The sequence below is a fragment of the Anser cygnoides genome, chromosome 2, assembly GCF_040182565.1.
Source record: "Anser cygnoides isolate HZ-2024a breed goose chromosome 2, Taihu_goose_T2T_genome, whole genome shotgun sequence".
NCBI classification, from domain to species: domain Eukaryota; kingdom Metazoa; phylum Chordata; class Aves; order Anseriformes; family Anatidae; genus Anser; species Anser cygnoides.
The window spans coordinates 54,524,307-54,543,148 of record NC_089874.1 but is presented as its reverse complement, the minus strand read 5'-3'; the positions used below and the strand labels follow the sequence as shown (position 1 = coordinate 54,543,148).

At 46.6% G+C, this 18,842-nt stretch overlaps 1 protein-coding gene across 15 annotated transcripts in view; it reads left to right on the top strand.

Moving 5' to 3' along the window:
* ATXN1 (ataxin 1) overlaps positions 1-18,842 on the top strand; it is a 295,425-nt gene that overhangs the window by 114,596 nt on the left and 161,987 nt on the right. For 14 of the 15 annotated variants that reach the window (XM_066992103.1, XM_066992101.1, XM_066992100.1 and 11 more), the window contains one exon: positions 14,358-14,481. The gene's annotated coding sequence lies outside the window, so the exon portion shown is untranslated. Of the gene's footprint in view, positions 1-252; positions 688-14,357; positions 14,482-18,842 lie in introns of those variants that run through there. The other variant, XM_066992102.1, reaches the window with a different exon arrangement.

The window sequence follows — 18,842 nt, the reverse complement described above, 5'->3', positions numbered from 1 at the left end:
CTGAATTCTGCAGGGGCAGCGGGCGGAGGGCAGCGTCCTCGCGGGGAAACGGGGATGGGGTTGGGCGCTGGCTGGTTACTCAAAACTGCCGCCGGCCGTTGTTTGCTGTAGCTCAGCTGTTTCCCGTGTGACGCGACGGTGTTTCCTCACCTCTTGCACGAGCCGGTGGCCGGAGTTTGGAACAGGAGGCGCTTTGCCAGCAGTGCTCCTGTCTGGTTAGGTCTGCTGGAGGGGAAGGGACGGGGAGGAATCATATCCACGTGTGGGGAAGTGGTGATGGGTCTTAAGCTAGAGGTGCAGGAGCATGTGAGAGGAGCGTAGAGGGGAGGCCAAGTCTCCCCGCTTCCTCGGTGCAGAAATAACCTGTGCCAACATGGGAGCACGTTTGTAGCACCTCAGCCTGGCCCAGCCAAGCGCCCTTCACGCAGTGAGCAAAGAGTGGGGTGGGACTTCCCTTAGCAAGCAACCGATGCAACCTCGCATGCTGCGAGGGGGAGTCATTCGTGAGCAACAGGAGAGTTTTTCACTGGGGTTAAACACGGTGCTGTCCTCCTTTAGACGAGAGAAACGAGAGTCCAGGAGAAGGATATGAAAAACAGATTAGCTTAAATTGAAACCTGGCATCTGGAACACCTCGAACTTTGGCAGACCTCAAGATAATACTTCAAAGTTGTTCAGCCCCACGAGGTACGGTATAATTTTCTGTTTGGGGAGAGTGTTACGCAGGGGCCTGAGTCAGTCTTGGGACTTCTTTGTGCTGGGCACTGTCACACTAGCTAGAAGGTAGGACCTCGCTGAGGCTTGCAGTGACTCTATCTTACTCTCAGCCAGCACTCTGAATTGCTTTACATGCTTGTTTGCCATCTCCCCCAACTATTTAGCAGTAAACATTTACCCTGAATTGGGTTAACTACATTGAGCAATGGGCTGTGAACACACCCAGGTCTTACTGAACTAACTGTCTTTACTCTCCTGAAATTATCCTGTGTATTTTAAAATCATTAAAGCCAAATCAACATAAATACTCTTTCATGACGGTGTGAAAGGAGCGTGGCCTTCTAATTACCCTAAAATTCAAATATCTGCAGGGAGACGGAAAGTGCTGGGCTTCCTCAGCTCCCTGCTCTGCAGGTATCTCTCTCCTTGCTTGATAGTGTCTGGGCAGTAAAGAGAAATGTAGCATGTTGGTTTATCTATGAATTTACCATTCTGGCATTGATTGGAGCGATTCCCTGGCTCAGGGGCAGGGAACATCTTTGCAAGGGCACTGAACACCCATCACTCTCACCATAGTACATGGACTCACTTTCTTTTCTGGCTGCGCGCAAGAGATAAAGCAATTCATCCTAGTTCACTATTTTTGGCCACGTGTGCCTGAAGCTCATTGTGAAATGCGATTAATACATGCCTGCACGTAGGTAGGGTTTTAGGTTGTAAGATTACTAATTGGTTTCAATGGTGCTTGCTGCTTGAGTGTGGTTGGTTTTTGTTTTTTTTTTTTTAATCTGAGGTAAAAAGGACACCGTTATTTTTAGCGTATAACAAAGAAAAACACATTTTCTCTTAAATGTCTTGATATGAAGTAATTTAAACTAAATTTCTGCAGAAATCATTTCCAAGAGATTGGCTGTCATGTATGATAAAAAAAAATCTGCACTTTTGCAGGGACCCAATGAGACTTTGCAAATTCAGATTTATTCACAATGTTAAATGTGGTTGAAGATGTCATTTTTTTAAACGGCACTTTTAGAAGTAGTTAGCTTAAAAGTATAGCAATTCAAAGCACAGAGGGAATGATTTTGAAGTGTAAAGTCTTGAAACACAACGCAGAGGTTGACAGTTTCACTACAATTAGAAGCAAGGCAGGCACAACTCCCACTTCTGAAAACTTTCCTATCTCACTGCTTCCTCTCTTGGCCTAGAAAACCTCAAAAAAACTTTGAGTGGCTTTGCTTATTGACTTAACATAGTTATGCTCAACAGCATTAGGAGACAGAGCAGAAAGGGCTGCCAAATCTGTCTGTAAAGAATAATCTTTACAGAAAGCTTCCCAGAAGTATTTTTTCAAATGCTTTCAGTCTCCTGAGAATGCTGCTTTTTTGAGGAAAGCAAGGTTTAGGAGGTTTTTTTCTCCTTTATTTTTTAACAAGGCTTGTTTTGTTAGGAAACCACTCCCTTCTGCTTCTGCATTTAGACTCGCTGCTAATTGCCTTTTGGTCGATGACATTTTCCATGAATTGCCACATTCTCCCACATTGTTACAACTTCACGCCGATTATGTTATCCAGCACTTCTGCCTGCTGCCTTTGGGAGGAGCGGCTGAGCGCCGGCTGCGCTGTCCCCGGGAAGATGCGATCCGTTTCCTTTGGGTAGAAATTTGCCGGAGCCGAGGCTTCTCAGGTGCTAGGGGCTCTGGCACGGCCAAGGCTGCTCTTCCCAGCCTAAGACAGGTGGCCAAGGTAGGTGGCATCAAGAGCGCACCGTGCTGGTGTCGGTTTAAGCACTGCTTTGCTGCGCGCTGGTTCTTACAATTTTGCCTAAGAAGCCACGAGAAGGCAGCGTCCAGCGGGTGGCAGGACCAGAGACATTAACCTCTCCTGAGAGGCAGTCATCTGTGCAGAAGGCAGAGCCTTCCTGCCACTGTAAAATGCACTGAAAAAATATGAACAAGGAGACCGGACCACTGAAAATAACGTGGACGGTGAAGAGCGCTATTTATTGGCGTTCGGAGAAAATGCGCTGTTCTGTGCAGCTGTGACCATCCTCACCGAAACACCTTTTAGTGCCATTTTTTATCCTAGTCGCAAACTGCAGTGGCAAGCCAACCCAGAACCCTGGTGCTAGAGAAGGGGGACACTCTGCAGACACTTCTGGCTCACTGAGCCCCTCGGGATGCCCACCCAGCCCGAGCTGCAAGCCCGTCTTTCCACCGAGGCCTGGGGACAGCTCGCGTTTGTCCTCAGTCAGCTGCAGCAAAACCTCTCGGGGCAGCTGAATGTGAGATCACTGCAGACCAAAGCCCGAGTGCTGCGGACACGAGAAGTGGCCGGAGCAGAGCCGTTCAGCACAGCTAATCCACTTAAACCGCCGAGCTCATCTGCCGATCTGCAGGGGCGAGAGCGCTCTGAGGCGAGGTAGCCGAAGAGGCTTTGGCTTGAGCTGACGCTTCAGTGCAATCAAAACCTGCAGCTCGGGCTGAGGATCTGGTTACACCACGTTGGCCCTGACCCAACTAAACGTGGTTAAAAGTGAGAGGTTAGGTGAGATAAACCCCTCCGTTGGAGCCTTGTCTTAGCTCGGGAGCCGATCAACACGTTCAAACGCTTTTCCAGGCTAACCGCTTTGATCAAAGGTAGGGCTTATTTGGTTTGTGAACTGAGATGAGCTTTGCCAGTAAAAGCCCCCTTTTCAAAAAAAAAAAAAAATCTGGGACAATTACATCCACACAGCTAGCAGGTGAGGTGACTGCTTTGCTCGTGTTGCTGCTCATGAGGGTGCAGATCTTTTTCAGGTAGAAAAACCGTGAGTTCTGACATCGCAAGTGCACTTGGATCCCACCTACGCCATGGCTATTCGTGGCAGTGCAGATGAACAGCTGGTGTTGTAACAGGATCTCTGACTGCATGGTACTCTTGTCCAGCCCGTGACACTGGGGCTTTCACCTCAACAGTGGTTAAAACACTGCATGCCAAAGGGAGCGACCAAGCAGGCTGCTGCGGCCTCGGCTGTGGTGAACCCAGATGTGAGCCGTCAGAGAGTTTTACTGTGGTGTTCACGTGGCTCCCGTATGAAGCCGAGTGACATCCAGGATAAAACCTTTGGTTGTTCAATCTGAGCCATTTTTTGCAGTTACAGGGAAGGGAGAGGGAATACATGCAGTATACATCCGTGGCTAAGTCCCACTCTGTCCTTGCTCCAGGACGAGAAGGCATCCACAGAGACTGAGACATTGAGTGAAGGAGCTCAGAATGTTCCTGCAGACCAAATTCTTCTCTGTAGCTCCTCCCTGCTGGCCACAGGGAGGTGGAAACAGGAGGGCTGCCGCTGCCATCGATGCTGCTGCTCCACAAGGCGATACAGCCTGGGACCACTCTCACGCTCCCCACGTGCAGCTCGTGCCCTTGGGTGCAGGGAGCTGCTCCCTCACTTCCTTCAGCTGCAGAGAGAGGCAGAAGTGAAGGCAGGAGTCTGACTCACTGAAAGTTTCAGGAAGGGCTGAAACCGGTCTGTTGGAATAAGCGGAGGACCAGGAAACGGGAGCACCTGTGTTGCATAGCTTTGGGCAGGTCAATTATCCCTTCTCCAGTGAAATTCCCCTTTGCATAAGGCATGAATAATACTCAGCTTACCTTGCAGGGGTGTTACGGCGTGAGTGTGCTGTTATTTTTTTTTTTACGGTGTTTGTAATATGTAGAAGCCTGAACGAGTGCTAAGTATTATTGCGATTTAATTTTATTGAGGGTTAAATGCTGGTGACGTGCCCAGCCGAGCATTTCGCTGGCAGTGAGCTCGGCAAGTGACCAGCAGCGAGCACATTTGGCAGCAAGCAATGGACAAAAAAGGAGAAGGGGGCGAACTTCTTCCAGTCCTACATTGTTGGTTTTTTCCTCTGTTACCACCGCACCTCTCCCATGAAGCAGATGGAGGTGATCAAAGCATCTAATTGGAACTGTATATTTTAATATGCTTGCATTTTGCCGCATAAAAGGCAAGTAAAGGTTAATGGCATGAAAATGCATCCTGTAGGAGGGCGAGGGAGCGGAAGTGCCTCCAAGCGTGCCCCGCACGGTCTGTAAATGATAGCTTTTGAAAGCAGATCCTACCTGAGCAGTCGGCTGGTGCGTTTTTCACTGGGGAGGTAGCGTGCCAAGGGCACTGGTTTGCACGCGGGCCATGCTACTGCCGGTGAGGGTTGTGCACGGCCGAAACGGGACTGAAATCCTGGGGGAAAATCCCTTGGACAAGGCTGGTGCTGAGCGCACACGCTCGTGCCAGGGGAGCTCCTCAGTGTGAGCTGTGAGCCAGTGCCAGGCTCCAACGTGTTTGCATGAGAGCCACAGAGATGGCACCTATGATCTCCCCCCAGATCACTCTAATTTGGGGTGAAACGGGGGCTTTCCAGTGGTGGGGCTACTCTGAGCGCGATCGTACCAGCAGGTTTGGAGTAGCGCCTCGGCGTGCTCGCATGTTTCGTGCCTTTTGTTACTGCCTGCTCGCTCTTGTCCGTTTTTATTAGGTGTGAAATCCAAAGGCTTGTCCTAATTACCACTGGTAGATGATATTCCAACTGAATAACAATCTTTCAATAATCAGGGCTAACTTCTGCCCTTGGATAATTATGTACCAGGCCCACTGAAGCCAGCGTATTCCTGGTAGGGAGGAAGGATTTGGCTCGTGCTTTCTCTGCATGTGTTAATTCGCCGTCATTGATCTGTGATAGTTTCCTGAGGGACGGATCCAAAGGCCAGTGAAGTGGATGAGGGTCTTTTGGGGGTCTTTTTCCAAGCTCCGGGCCAAAACCTGCATTCTGCCCTTGTTTTCAGTGCATTTGAAAACTTCGCCTGGCCCTGGATTTCCTTGAGGTTTTCTTTTGTCCCCAGGTCTGAAAGCTGTGACAGTAACATACCCAAACAGTGACGGCCTCAGCTCCACCACTAACTTCAAGTATAGCTGCATTTCTGAAACTACCAATTGGAGCAAGAAAATAAATGGTAGAGATAAAGCATATGTTGCATACAGTAATAACTTCATTGCTTTATAGTTTTTTATGTTACAGTGTAAAAGTTAGGGGGGCAAGTCTCAAATCCCATGAAATCCATGGCTCAGTGCCAGCGTATCTGAAAGAACCTTACATTTGTCCCTAAATCTTGTAAGTCGTTAACTACAATTTCCTTTCTCACATGACAGTCACCTTTAAGATGATGCTCCTTTTTTGGCATTATTAATTATCGTTATTGTTGTTGCTGTTATTATTCCAGGAGATCTGTATGGGAGGAACGCTGAAATCGGGATTAAAAATAGCATTTTCATGTCCTCCCACTCACTGTACTTTGTGCACAGAATGCCTTTTATAAATGCAGACTTGCTGCTTGGCTAGATAAAAGAAGCTGTCACTTCATTTCCATAACGAAGTCATTCCCAGGAGAATTTCATTGTTTTAGCAATAAAATTTTTCTAAAAGGCCTTTTATTTTGCCTGAGAAAGGTATCAGGAATGAACTTCTGAGCGGTTACTCTACAAAACAATTAGGGGAAGGCAAGACTGTCTTGATTTAATGTAAGGAGATTTGTATGTGCGTGAATTCTTTCGTGTAAAAGGAGAACCAATTCCTAACTGAGAGCCAAGTTAGAAACCCCCCCACCCCCAAAACCTTACACAAAGTCTTTTTTTATTTTTGCCTTACTCGCAGAGATTTCACACGTTTTTATCAGTGCTCTTCAGAACAAATTCGGTCGTATGCTTAACTTCAGCCCTATTTGAAAAGGCACCTAGGTGGCTTTTCTGATTCAGCTGCTTCCCTGAATTAAAGGCAGTCGTGGGTTATCACTGCCAATTATTGCAGTGCGTTAATTTTGTCACCAGGTGTGTTCTCATGAAGCAGCCACGGCTGCGTGCTGCACCCAGGCTGCGAGCTCCTGGCAGCGGGACCTCGCTTTCGCTCCCTGTGGACGCGGTACCCGCTGTGCTGCCACGGCCTCTCCTGAAACATTAATGCTCCAGCGCCCCTGCTGAGGCATTTCTTGTCCTGGTCTCCGCTGTCTCTGTCCCACAGCAGCATAACGTTCCTCTTACCTGAATGCTGAACGTGCTAAAGCATGTCACAAGTAGGGTGTCAAAGAAGCGCTCATAGGCAAGGCAAATACGGCAAGTAGAAGGTCTATGCTTTGGGCTTGGTTCTCTCTTACTACTTTTTTTGGGGGTGATAGCTCTCATTTGTCACACATTTGGTGCCACGTTTGAGTTTTGCTAAGTATGATTAACGTAATTACCGCTGCAGTCACCTCAGACAGCTTACTGCTATAGGTAGATGGATGCGATCAAGAACAAAAGGGATGAGGAGAAAAACGTGTTCTTTGTAGTCAGGAGAGCTTCTGTAGCTTCAGCATCACACTTCAAGTTGCATTGTATTAAAGAAATACAACAATTGCCGAAATTATTATTTATAGGCAGGTTTGTGAATTCAGGATGTGATATTATGACTCACCCGACAGCAAACATGTTTGCACTCCGACTGGGATGACTCACGCTGGCATTTGTCTTAAGTGTGGCAATTGTTTGAGCCCTCTGCTCCGCGCACAATGAATGAAACGGCGGAGGTCCCCTGTTGCAGATTTACTACGTGCAGCTACCCTGGTAAATCGCAGACTCAGCTGTGGAGTATTTCCTGTAAGGCAGACACACACATGCACACACATGCACACACACACACACACACACACCACCCCACCGTAATAGTGCAGATTTAAATATACTAGGTTCATAGAAAGGAAATGCATAATTACGGTGCTGGCTTTTGCACCACATAAAGCAGCCCACATCAAAAGGTGTTTGCCATTAATGTTTCAACAGGTAATCTCTGGATTTATTGCCAAGCGGTGTTCCTGTTACTTAGCGTTCGGTGTTGAAATCACTGAAATCTCTGCTGTAAGCCCGTGTAGTCATCGTAATCCTGAAAAAAAAAAAACCCTAGTCAATAGTGCCTTTGTTTTATAATGCTGTGTTTCACGTTGCATCAGAAGCACAAAAGATGTGGCTGCGCTGGAAATGGGGAGAAGGTTAAGGGTGGGTTCTGGGCTGGCTTCCTAAGGAAGCGAGCCTCACGTGATGGCATTGTTTGTGCGCGCGGCCGTCTGTCCGTGCGGCCCCGGCTCACCACGCGTGCTCTTCTGGCCGCCCTCAGCCAAGCCTGCTACGTGAAGCTGCACCCCCTGAGAGCCCTGAGCAGGTTGGCAGCCAAATAGCTTTGGGAACCTGCTGCTGACCAAAAGCCCTGGCCCCAGCTCAAACCTCGCCCGCACCAAGGCATCGGTAGGGCGGACAACCCCTGGGGCTGGTCCTGCCACCAGAAAAGTCTCTGCCGAGGGTCCAGCCTTTCTGCTGGCGTTCGGTGAGGCTGCTGCCCGCAGAGCTGTCTTCTCAGGTGGTTTATCCTTGACTTGTTGCATATACACAGAACCTCGGCACCCGGTTTTGGCACTGCTGAGCTTCGGGACTCACAGCTTTGGGGCCCCTTCTTCAACTCTGTGTTTGCAGAAGTGCCGTGGCCATCACCTGTGGGCGGACATCTGTATGTTGAACGGAGGCGCAGCCCTTGATCTTGTTGTCATCTGCAAGAAGTTAGCAGTGAGCTCTGGTTCCTCAGATATGGCCGAGGCTCGTTGTCTCTCCTCGTGGCTAAGCTGCGTTTTTTGCATAATAGCTTCCGCAAAAGAAAAATATCTGTGCCGTGGAACAGAAGCATCCAGAGAGGTTACTTTTATTACTTGTATCTGTTGAACATTACTGGCTCTGAGCCTGAATTATTATGGATCATTTGCATTTTTTTTTCCAATTTCTTGCGCTCGGAAGACCTGTAGGACTGACTGTTACAAAGATGCAGGCAATAGAGTTGTTTTCACTTAAAACCTCTGTGTGAGAAAGAGGAAAGTTGGCAGTCTAAGAGAAGTGTAAATCAGTGTTGAAATCTTCCCCCTTCCCCGCTATTCCTGTTTTACTAGCCATGAGAGAGTGGCAAAAAGGGGATGTTGATGTTAATGGGATGATGGCTTTTTACTAAAAATACGTCACTTACATCTGATCGGACGTATTTGTGTGGTATTTTTCGTCTTTGAGTTCTGTACTGTTTTTTCTTAGACAAAACAGCCTAGACATGCTCTTGTTAGTTTTCTTTTCACCTGATGGCATCGTGTGGTGCACCCATGGCCCACCTCTTTGCTTGCTCTTTTACTCCCTTACACTGCGCTCTCTTCATGGGGAAAATCTCGGAGAGCTCAGGGACAAGGCACAGTAAGTGAAGCACAGGGCTAACCGCAGTTTAACCTCAAGTCTTATTGGAAAAACTGGATATTGCTGAAATACAGATAATGAGTATGGTTGTGCTTGCTGTTGTTTGTGCAAAGGTAATGTCTCAGAGGTCCTCGTCAGGTTTGTGTTTGCGGTGTTATTAGGCATCGCGTGAACAGACAGTGCAAGTTGGAGCAGGCTCACCTATCTTTGTATTTAAAACTGCCCCCGTGTTGGTGAACCCTCATCAGTCTTCTGATCACTTGTAGGTCTTACAAAGCCTGTTCCTGGTCTGCTTGCATAATGTGAAGCTAAAGTCAGTGGTGCTTTAGCTGAGCATTAAGTCGGGAAAAATTCCTACAATAGATGAGGTAATGACGAGTAATGCCTTTCTTTAGGCAAGCTCTTGGGGCACTGGTGTCTGTATGACTAACAGTTACGCTACTTGATCAGAATCACCGGTCTCTTCAGTGTTGGCTACCGCACTGGAGGATGTGAGACACAGCCGTACCCCGGCAGCCCCACACCCTGCTCCTCTCTGTCTGCTGTTTGCAGATGGATGCTCCCATCCTGCAGCACTTCATTTCTCCAGTAAGTACTTGCACTGGAAACAGAGTACACACAGAGGAAAGGTGCGTGGGGCTGGAGCAGCCTGTGGATGTGTTCATGGTACATGTTCTGCCCCCCACTACACATTGTGGGGCAGGATGGATTGCTTTGTTGTCTGAGCCCCGTGATCTGAATGCTGCTTTTCTGGTTTAGAACGTGCAGGATATGCAAAGTGCTGACAGCCCGATTTACTATTCCCTTACACCCAGACGGGGTTATTCACCTTGCACAAACTGGGGATACGGCATGGTGAAGTTGGGCATTTCACTGTGGACCACGTGCAAAATCATGGGAAGTGCTGGTTTACATGACAAAGCTGCAGAGAATCGAGCTCCAGATATTCTTGGCTTGAGATGAGGAACAGACATTAATCAGAAGCTTGTGTGATGCCTGACTCTTACGCAGACTAAGCCTCTTTTATGCTAAGGTGATAGTACTTTGCTGTAAGCCTTGAAGGTAGGTATAGTTGTACTTTAAGTCTTTTTTAAACTAGCGGAACAATTAATGTACAGATGACTCAGCCCCTTCAGAAGCAGCCTTTGTACACTATACAAAATGTCAGCAGGTTCTCAGATGGGTAAAGTTTGGCATGACTTATGTAGAGAAGCTTTTATTAACTTGAAATCTGAAATTGGAAGGATAGTTAATTCCTGTATTTGTGGGTTCTTTTTTTTTTCCCTTTTCCATTAAAATCTTTCCTATGTGTGTAAAATCAGCTAGACCTGTTGAAAATCATTTAGAAGTTGTTTCCTGACATGATAGATGATATGCGCATTGGGTAATTGAAATTGCATACACTCCAGGAAGATAGAGCCTCGCCTTTCCCATTTGTGGTGGGGCAGGATTGAACCTGTCTAAAACTATTTCATGCAGTGGGAGAATAAAGGAGGAAATGAATTACGGTTTTATTTGAGTTGAAGGATTAGTTGTGGGATAATAGCAAACAACGAAACAACTCAGACAGGAACAATGCTGCTGTCTCTTAAACAGTTTTATTAGCTTATGCTGATTTGTGAATTAGGAAAACCAAATTACATGAGGCAAGAGAGCAAGGAATGACAATTAAAAACCTACAGGAAAGGACTGGAAAAACGGTGATGTCTCACTGCCTGCTCTTCAAAGCAAGATGGAGAGCATGACCTTTTCTTGGAATAAATACAGAGTGTTGCACAGAGCTGCTTTTTGAACTTTGGTTTTGCCAATTTGCGATTGCTTGCTTGTACTGTGGTTCTTATTTGTTGATTGCCCTGGGGTCCAATTTTAGTGTCTAAATACTCCCCAAAAGTATTTCCTCGTTCTTGGGTTTGAGGTCTGTTTGTCTCTCAGTTTCACTTCTAATCTGTCAACTCAGTGTCCTTTTCAGTGCTCAAAGGCAGGGCTATGCTGCTACATTTGAATAACCAGAATACTGTGGGACCACGAGATACAGCTTCCTTGTGTAACACTTCCCCTTCAGAGCAGCGCTGTGATCAGTAACCATATACGTGGTATGGTTATGAACCATATGAATATACTTCAACCATAATATATGTAAGGTTCATATATTTGTTAGTGATTTGCTGAACCTTTTGAAACTTTGGTGGAAAAGCATGGTTGAAATTCAGTTTGTCCTGCAAACCAGAACCCCGTTATACATGTGTCCATACCTCCCGCACCTTCAGAGGAGTTGCTCTGGACATAGAGCAGGGTGAAAGACAGCAGCACAGGGCCATTTCTTCGGGAGAACAGAGGATGTGAAATATGCCTGATGGTGCCCACTGCCTTCCTTGATGGTCCCTCCAAGCTAGGACTCATTCACATGCTCCACAAAGAGCATGCCTTAGCAGACTGCTGGATACTGCATAGCTAAAAGATTGTCCCAATTCCTGAAGGACTGCTCTGCTCCACAGGAGAGGACTGTGCTTCAAGAGGCAGAGCATCTCCTTGCATGTCCTGAAGTGTGTGCCATGCTGTCTTTAAATCTGAAGCGTAAAAATGGCTGGGAACATCTATAGGCAACTTGCAACTTGCCTCTTGCAGAAACAAGCGCCTAAGGGTAAGGTCAAGTGAGCACGTTGTTGCAGATTAAACTAGCTTATGAATTTACAATACATCATCTGCTCCGTAATAACTGGCTGTGTGCGTGGTGCATGTGTATGTACCCGGTGGTAAATACAAGCTCTCTCAGCCTTCTTCCCCTGAGGTGGGGGTTACCTTGCTTCATGCCATCTTTCCCATGAAATAAGAGTGCACATACAAGGATTTTTGCTGTAGATCACCGATGCACAGCGTGACACGGGTGCTTCTTGTGACATGTTCTTGTGTCCACATGGTGGAAGTGGTCTGCAACACAATCCCAGACTTGTAGCAACATAACTGCGTAGTTAGCATGCAGCGGTATTATTCCATGATCTGAGTCTTGCTGTAGGTGGTGATGGACTTGTACAAATTGAAATCAAAATCCTCATCCAGCCTTCTGAAGTTAGTGGAAAGACATGCAGTGACCGCAGTGAGTTTTTCAGCCCAGTGGTCGGTGTAGCTTACTCTCCAGGGAGACTCAGAGGAATAGATGCAAGCAGGAACTGCAGAATTTGTTATGGGAGACAAGGTATGCCTGGAGTAAAATTCCCTGCCTTTATTAAAAGTAATTGGAAGCCACCTAACTTTTGCAGAAATGCTAAATATTTTCTAGTAGTACTTTGGAGTCCGTTTTCAGGTTCAGCTCAATGTTGAATGACAAGAGATACCTGTTGGGTGAATTTTTGAGGGTGTTAATGAAGATCAAAAATGGATTTTTTAGGAGGTTTTTAGAATGCCAAATTATTGGGGAAAAAACGGAAGAATTGATCTTGAAAATGCTGAAATGTTTCAATTTAATGCTTAGGAACAAAATGTTTAGAGTATTTTGAGTTTTTTGTTGTTTTGTTTTGTTTTTTTTAATCTTGAGATTCACCTAATTTAAGGAAAAAATAAATAGCTTGAATATAAATTGCTTGGGGTTAAACAAAATGTTGAGGCTTGACTTAAAAGTTGTATTTTACTTCTTTTGGTTGGATTTCTAAAGTTACAAAGCTTATGAGATAATGTCTGACTGCGTGCTTCTCTGTGCACACAGAATAGCAGCAGGGTCCCGTTTACCGGAGAAGTTTGTAGACCTAGGTCCTGGAAATTTAGCCTGGATATCTGAAGGGTCTTAAGGCCGCAGTGTCTGTGTCACTGAGGAGCTGTACTTCCAGCTCAGGGTTTCTTAACCTTTGAAGGCTTTTGAAACAGGTGTATTGCATTGCTATGATCCGTCAGGGAGAGGGCAGAAACCATCTGATGATTGTAGTCGTCATCATCATCATTACCAGTGTGCGAGGGAGAGTCCCAACCAGCTGGAGGAGATGGCGAACATGGTTCCTCTGCGAGGACCTAGCCCTAGCCTTACACCAAAGCTGGCTGGATCACCTGGGGAAACAGTGGTTTGGGTTTAGGAGGGTTTTGCTGTTGTTTGTTCAACTAAAATGGACCGTCTTAGGGCTGTAACTTCAGTTAGTTTCCCCTGCCTACTGCCATTGCGTTGTCTTCCCTTTACTCTTCACCCATGAACTGCTCTTGTCCGTCTGTCTGACTTGTTTCCTGCCTTCACTTCACATAGGGCGAGATTCATCTGCATTCGTCTGTAGCCATCTAGTCTGAGCTAAGCGTCTAGACTCACTATATGGAGGGAAAGAAACAAACCTTTCTAGAGAGTGATTCATTCTGTCCTGAAGTAGATGCTTCAGATAGGTCAAATTTAATTATTTTCTAGGTTGCCTAGTTTTCTCCACTGAATGTAAAGAGAGCTGGGACTGTCTCAGGTGTAGACCTTCGTTTTGCACATGCTTTCAGTTAGGGAACATGGATTCCACCTGGAATGACATATGAAATGTATGAGGAGACTTGTGTCAAGGAAATAGGAAGAGCTTGTGGCAGGACATGACACTAAGAATTTGGGAAGTGCAGGTAGCCCATGGGAACCTGACTGAAGGAAAGAAATGTTCAGTTTGGGCCCTATGGAAATACACACTCTATTTTAAGTCTTCAGTGTGGGGTTCAAGTGAAAATGTAGCAAAACAGTTTTCTCAGACCCTTTTAAAAAGACTGAGGATAGCCTGGTATCTTGTATGCAACATATCAAAAAATAAAATAGAATTATGCGCTGGCTCATGAAGAAAAGCTGTCAAATAAGTATGGAAGAACCACACAATCTTAAAAATCTCGGATGTGAAACATACTAAATACTGAACAGTAGCAATTCTGCATGTACACAGTTTGGGTTTCAGTACTCCTCTGTTGCAATATTACAGTTAACTGCAGAAATGGTTAGGTGTTCGTGTCCCCTGAGAGGAGCTCACTGAGAACAAAAATCTTCCTGTATGGATCTCTTTGCGCATCCTGAGCTTTACTTGCAGACACTATCCAAAACAACCCAGAGTAGTTTTTTCTTCCCCTTTTTATGGCAACAGAATTATCCAAGAACTGCTTTAATTATGTTTCAGCAACTCCAAGCTGGGTTTTTAATTGTTGGTAATAAGAAGTGCAGAGTAAATGACTCCTCCTGTTCTAGATCAGCATTTGACATGCACGCTACACAGGAATCTCCATCCTGGGAGCCCATTAAAAATGCATTTGCTTCAAGGAAATGTATGAATCAGTTGTTCATTTGCTAAAGAGCTCTATGGATTTTCCTCCTTTTATTCCTTGCTTTTCCTTTCTTAGTTTGTTTTGCTTATCTTTTACAGCTCTATCTCACCTTATTTGAAAGAGGAAAGCCAGTGAAGCCCTGTGAGCAATCCAGCAACTTCTGAAAAATCTTCATGCTACAGGATAATCCAGAATTCCCTGAAGAAGAACATAGTGAATGTTGTGAGTTTATGTCACCAAATGTATATTTGCAATTGTGTCTTCTCTGTGGGGGTATCTGCGTTGTAGCTTTTGTTCCAGTCCCTGTGATGTATTGAGCATCTTTTTGCTGTGCTGGAACCAAAGAGTAGCTGTGTTTGGGTTAGGCTGCAAAGCCAGACTTTTAATTGCTCTCCCTCTCACTCCTTTTTTGTTGTTAGTGGGTTTTTTTTAATGATTTCAAGGGCAGAATGGTGATATCTGAGGAAAGATGCTGTGTTTCTTCTCCTCGGACCATTACAGTTATTTAATGTATTACTATTGTTTTTTAGCTAAATATATTATCTGTCTTTGAAGGTCCTGTGATGGCGTAGCCTAACAAAAATGAAAAATATTGTGGATAACAGTTCAGCAATATGCAGTTCAGATTCAGGAGTTTTATACATGCTCATACATTGATTAAAATCATTTGGCTACTTCCAAATTAGAGGAATGCAAATGCGGTTATTTGCATCTGGTATTCCAAATTCCTATTCCTTTGATCAGTTTGTTTTATTTTTATGGTCATTGTTTTTCTTACGAAGCTCAGTGCATTTCTGGGTTGAAATGGGCAGATGTACAGATCAGATGTAAGCATCCTTAAAAACAGAGGAAAACAAGAATTCTCTGCCTGCCAGGTCTGAGAATAATCCTTCTTTTGGTCATAAAAAAGCAAATTCAAGATTAGGTAAGTTGGTAGTTGAAGTATTAAGTTTATATTGGTATTAAGTTTGGTAATTATGCCCAAAGCATGCACTAGTCAGGATGTCAGCAGTGGTAAGGCAGGTGCAGATTCTTCCAGTTTGAGTAAATTAGTTGTTGCATTTACCATAAATTTAGTAAATATAAGTATTTTTGCTGACTCCTGGGCATGCCTTCTAGCTCCCTGGAAGTTGGACACCCTCCTTTGCTCTGCTTTTCCCTTTGGGTTGCAGGCTTTGGGAAGCAGACTAAGACAGAACTTAAGTGATGCTGGTTTCCGAAAGGCTGCTTGCAAAATAAATGCTGCAAAAGACACAGAAAAATCTCTCCCCTTTCCTGCATGCCATGATCTACCACGAAATAGTTAACAAAGCTGACATTGGGAATCGTTAGTAACTAGTAGCTCTAAGTTGCCAAGTTAATAACTCATTAAGATGAATAAGGGGCCTCTGAGACCTGGAGCTTCTCACTGTCTGTGTATCCAAGCAGACGTGGCCGTATCAGCTTATTCCCACACTTTGAAAGCCTTCTTTGAAACCACAAGGGCTTACTTTGCACGCTGACTTCCTAGGGCAGAGGAGGGCAGCCTTAACTAATAATAATAATAATAAAAAAAAACTGTCCTAGCATGCAAAGCTGTGGGGATAGCAGGAGATGTTTGTTTAAAATGTTGCAATCACCTCCACTGATTGCAACAGCAGCACCACCTCATGCCGAGGAGAGTGCTCTCCGGGTCCCGTACTGTATGCGGTGTTCAAGATGGGCCAGATAAACTGCACGGGGGAGGGAGGGAGGTGATCATCGGCCGTTGCAGGGGATGGAGTATCTGTGCAAGATGCCGTCAGTGTGATTATTGCGTTCTGCCCTGTCCTGAACGGTTTAAAAGGAGCCCACTTCAGGCGCAGCACGGCGGCCTGCTATTGAGGTGACAAACCCCCAAATTACACTCCCGAGGCCTGGGCTTGCAAGGAGGGAGTAGCACTCTTCTCACCAGGTACAGATGGGAAGAAAGCACTCTCAGAAACGGCTCTCCCCCTGGCATCAAGGACACGGTTCTTGAGGAGGGGTCATTCATAGGCGATGGAGAGCTCTTCGGAAGTTCCTTGAGAGTTACTCGCTTCAGCGTGGAGGACAGTGCTGTAGCAAGGAGGCGGCCGGCCAGGCTCCTCCTCTCCCCTCCCCTCTTTCCTTTACCCTCTCCGGGAGACAGGAATACCAGAAGCGAGGAGGGGTGGTATTTCTGCCCTTTCTGCTGAAAGGAAATACCAGCGCACAATGATTTTACTGAAAAAATCCCGTTCTCTTTTCCCTGGGTGTTTGCAGGGTGTTGTCGCGCTGAGATGTACGGGAAGCACAGACCTTTCACACGGCGGGCACTAGCTGTGCTCGTCCCTTCCGCCTCCTCGTTCTGCCACCGAGGCAAATTTCAGAGCAGGGGGGGTGGGCAGTAAATTGGGACCAGCATCTTGTATCCACCTAGAAACTGCCTGTTTACTAAACAGCACAAATTTCTTGCTTCCTCTCTCCTGCTCTCCTCATTTGGATGAAGCGCATTTCTGGAATAGCAGAGCTTGTACAAATCAAGTCCATATTTTGCTTTTACAGAGAGAAAGGGAGATGTCAGGAGGATTTGTTAAGGAGGACTGTTATTTCACTTAGTGAGGGGTCAAAACGAAGAGAGGTGAGGCTGCTGTGCTCTTGCAGAAGGGTACCTTGTGAATGCCAGCATACAATTTGGTATTGTCTGGTGGGATTTAGGTATCCTGAGGTTTTTTCCATCCTGAAAACATATGCCGCAGCTTTTTTGGAGTGCTAGCCACACAAGCACAAACACATTCTGACAGGAGCAATGAATAAACTCTTCGTGTTCCTCACTCGCTGGCATTTCTTCACTTTTTTTTTTTTTTTGCACTTGTGCTAAAACCTCTGGCACAGTTTGTGGGAAACGGAAAATAAATCTCTAACTCCAGCATGTGTCAATAACTGAAACGTCTTCAGTTGATCTCATATCTATAGCTGTTATTTTGGGCAAACTGCAGATGGCAGGATAGTAAACATCCCTGTTCCTCGCTCTGACAGCCTTTCAGCGCGTGACTTCGGTGGGAAGCAGCCTGCGTAAGGGCTGGGTACAGTCCCAGAGAGCATCTCGGGGGCTGAGTTTAGCCCCGGCCCATTTCTCAGCTGCCTCCTCCTCTCTCCACTCCTCGCCCTGCTTGCTCCCCTCGCCCTGGTCCCATCTCATTGACGCTCCTCCTCCGGCAGCCCTCGCTGCGGGCTGTTTTTCCTGGCGCCCCGACCGCTGGAGCTGATGTCAGTGCCGCTTCCTGAGCTGCCCGGCGAGGGGCAAACAGCCCGGGCGCACCCTTTCCCTCGAGCATCACCTTCTTCGCCTGCTCAGGCCCCCGGCACGGCCGCCTCTCGCCGGGGAAACCTAAAGACGTGGTTAAAATTGTGCAGCGAGCGGCCATCTCCCGCATCCTGAGCCTCGACGCCAGGGTTGTGCCACGGTTGGAAGTGATACGCGGTGTCTGCTCGCACCGTGGCGGGCCGCACACACCTTGGGAAAGCGATGGGAAGTTTTGACACTTGCAGCCTCACTGTTTCTGAATGTGTTGGCTTTTGGGTTGCTTCTGCATCCATGTGCTGGACTGCTGCACGGTTTTCTACGGAAATGACCAGGCTGCCGTCAAAAGAGCGAGCTGCGTGCGTCTGTTCTCCCAAACAACTGCCCAATACGTGCCACTTCGTATTTATAGGAGAGGGAAAAGAGGAAGAATCACTGTCATTTGAGAAATGTCTCTCAGAAACAGCGGTAATTTATTCCCAGGCATTATTCTTCATTAAGAGCTACAGACAGCTGCAGCTTCCCTTTAAATAGAAATTGCACTCTGTAGGCATGCTATACATAAGGCCTCAGGTTTCTGACATTTCTCTGCCAACAATCAGAACTATTTCTCACCAAATACATGTTTATTCAGAAAGTCTTATTTCCTGGCTTTTATTTCATATCACATGCTTCCGACGGACGGACCAGAATGGCTCAAGGCTGACATTTGGGAGAGGAAGTTGAAATAGTTCGGGTCTCTTGCAGTGCTGAAAAAAGAAAAAAAAAAAAAGAAAACAACTCCAACCATACCTCGAGGCCTTAGGTTTGGCAGCTTATTGTAACTGATGAATAGTGGGTGAAAATGGATGTTGCAGAAACGCAGCAGAGCTCCTGCGCCTGGGCAGAAGCAAAATGGGCTGTGGGAGGTGTTGCTGCACGCCAGGTTGGCTCGCCGTCTCCAAAGCCACTACTCTGAGCATGCATGGTGTGAGCCCGTCCTGCTGGCACAGCGACTGAGCTGCCTCTGGTGGGACATCTCCCCTGGGGGCAGCGTGTGGGCACCCCTGCACCTGATGTTTAAGGTCAAATGCCTTTTTGTTCACGTGCATACAGCTTCTCCAGATTGCTTCTTTCTTCCCGGCATTCCTGCTGGCTCCTCCTGAGCTGCCTTTTCCAACCTGGATCGCTGAACTTCCCCTTCCTTTGTCTCCGTCGCTTATCTGCGGGATCCATACTTCGATCTGGAGTGCCAGCCCCTACCGCTTCAGTACTGTGCTGTTGCCGCAGCCCCGTTGGTTGCCTTTTGTAACCTGTGGGT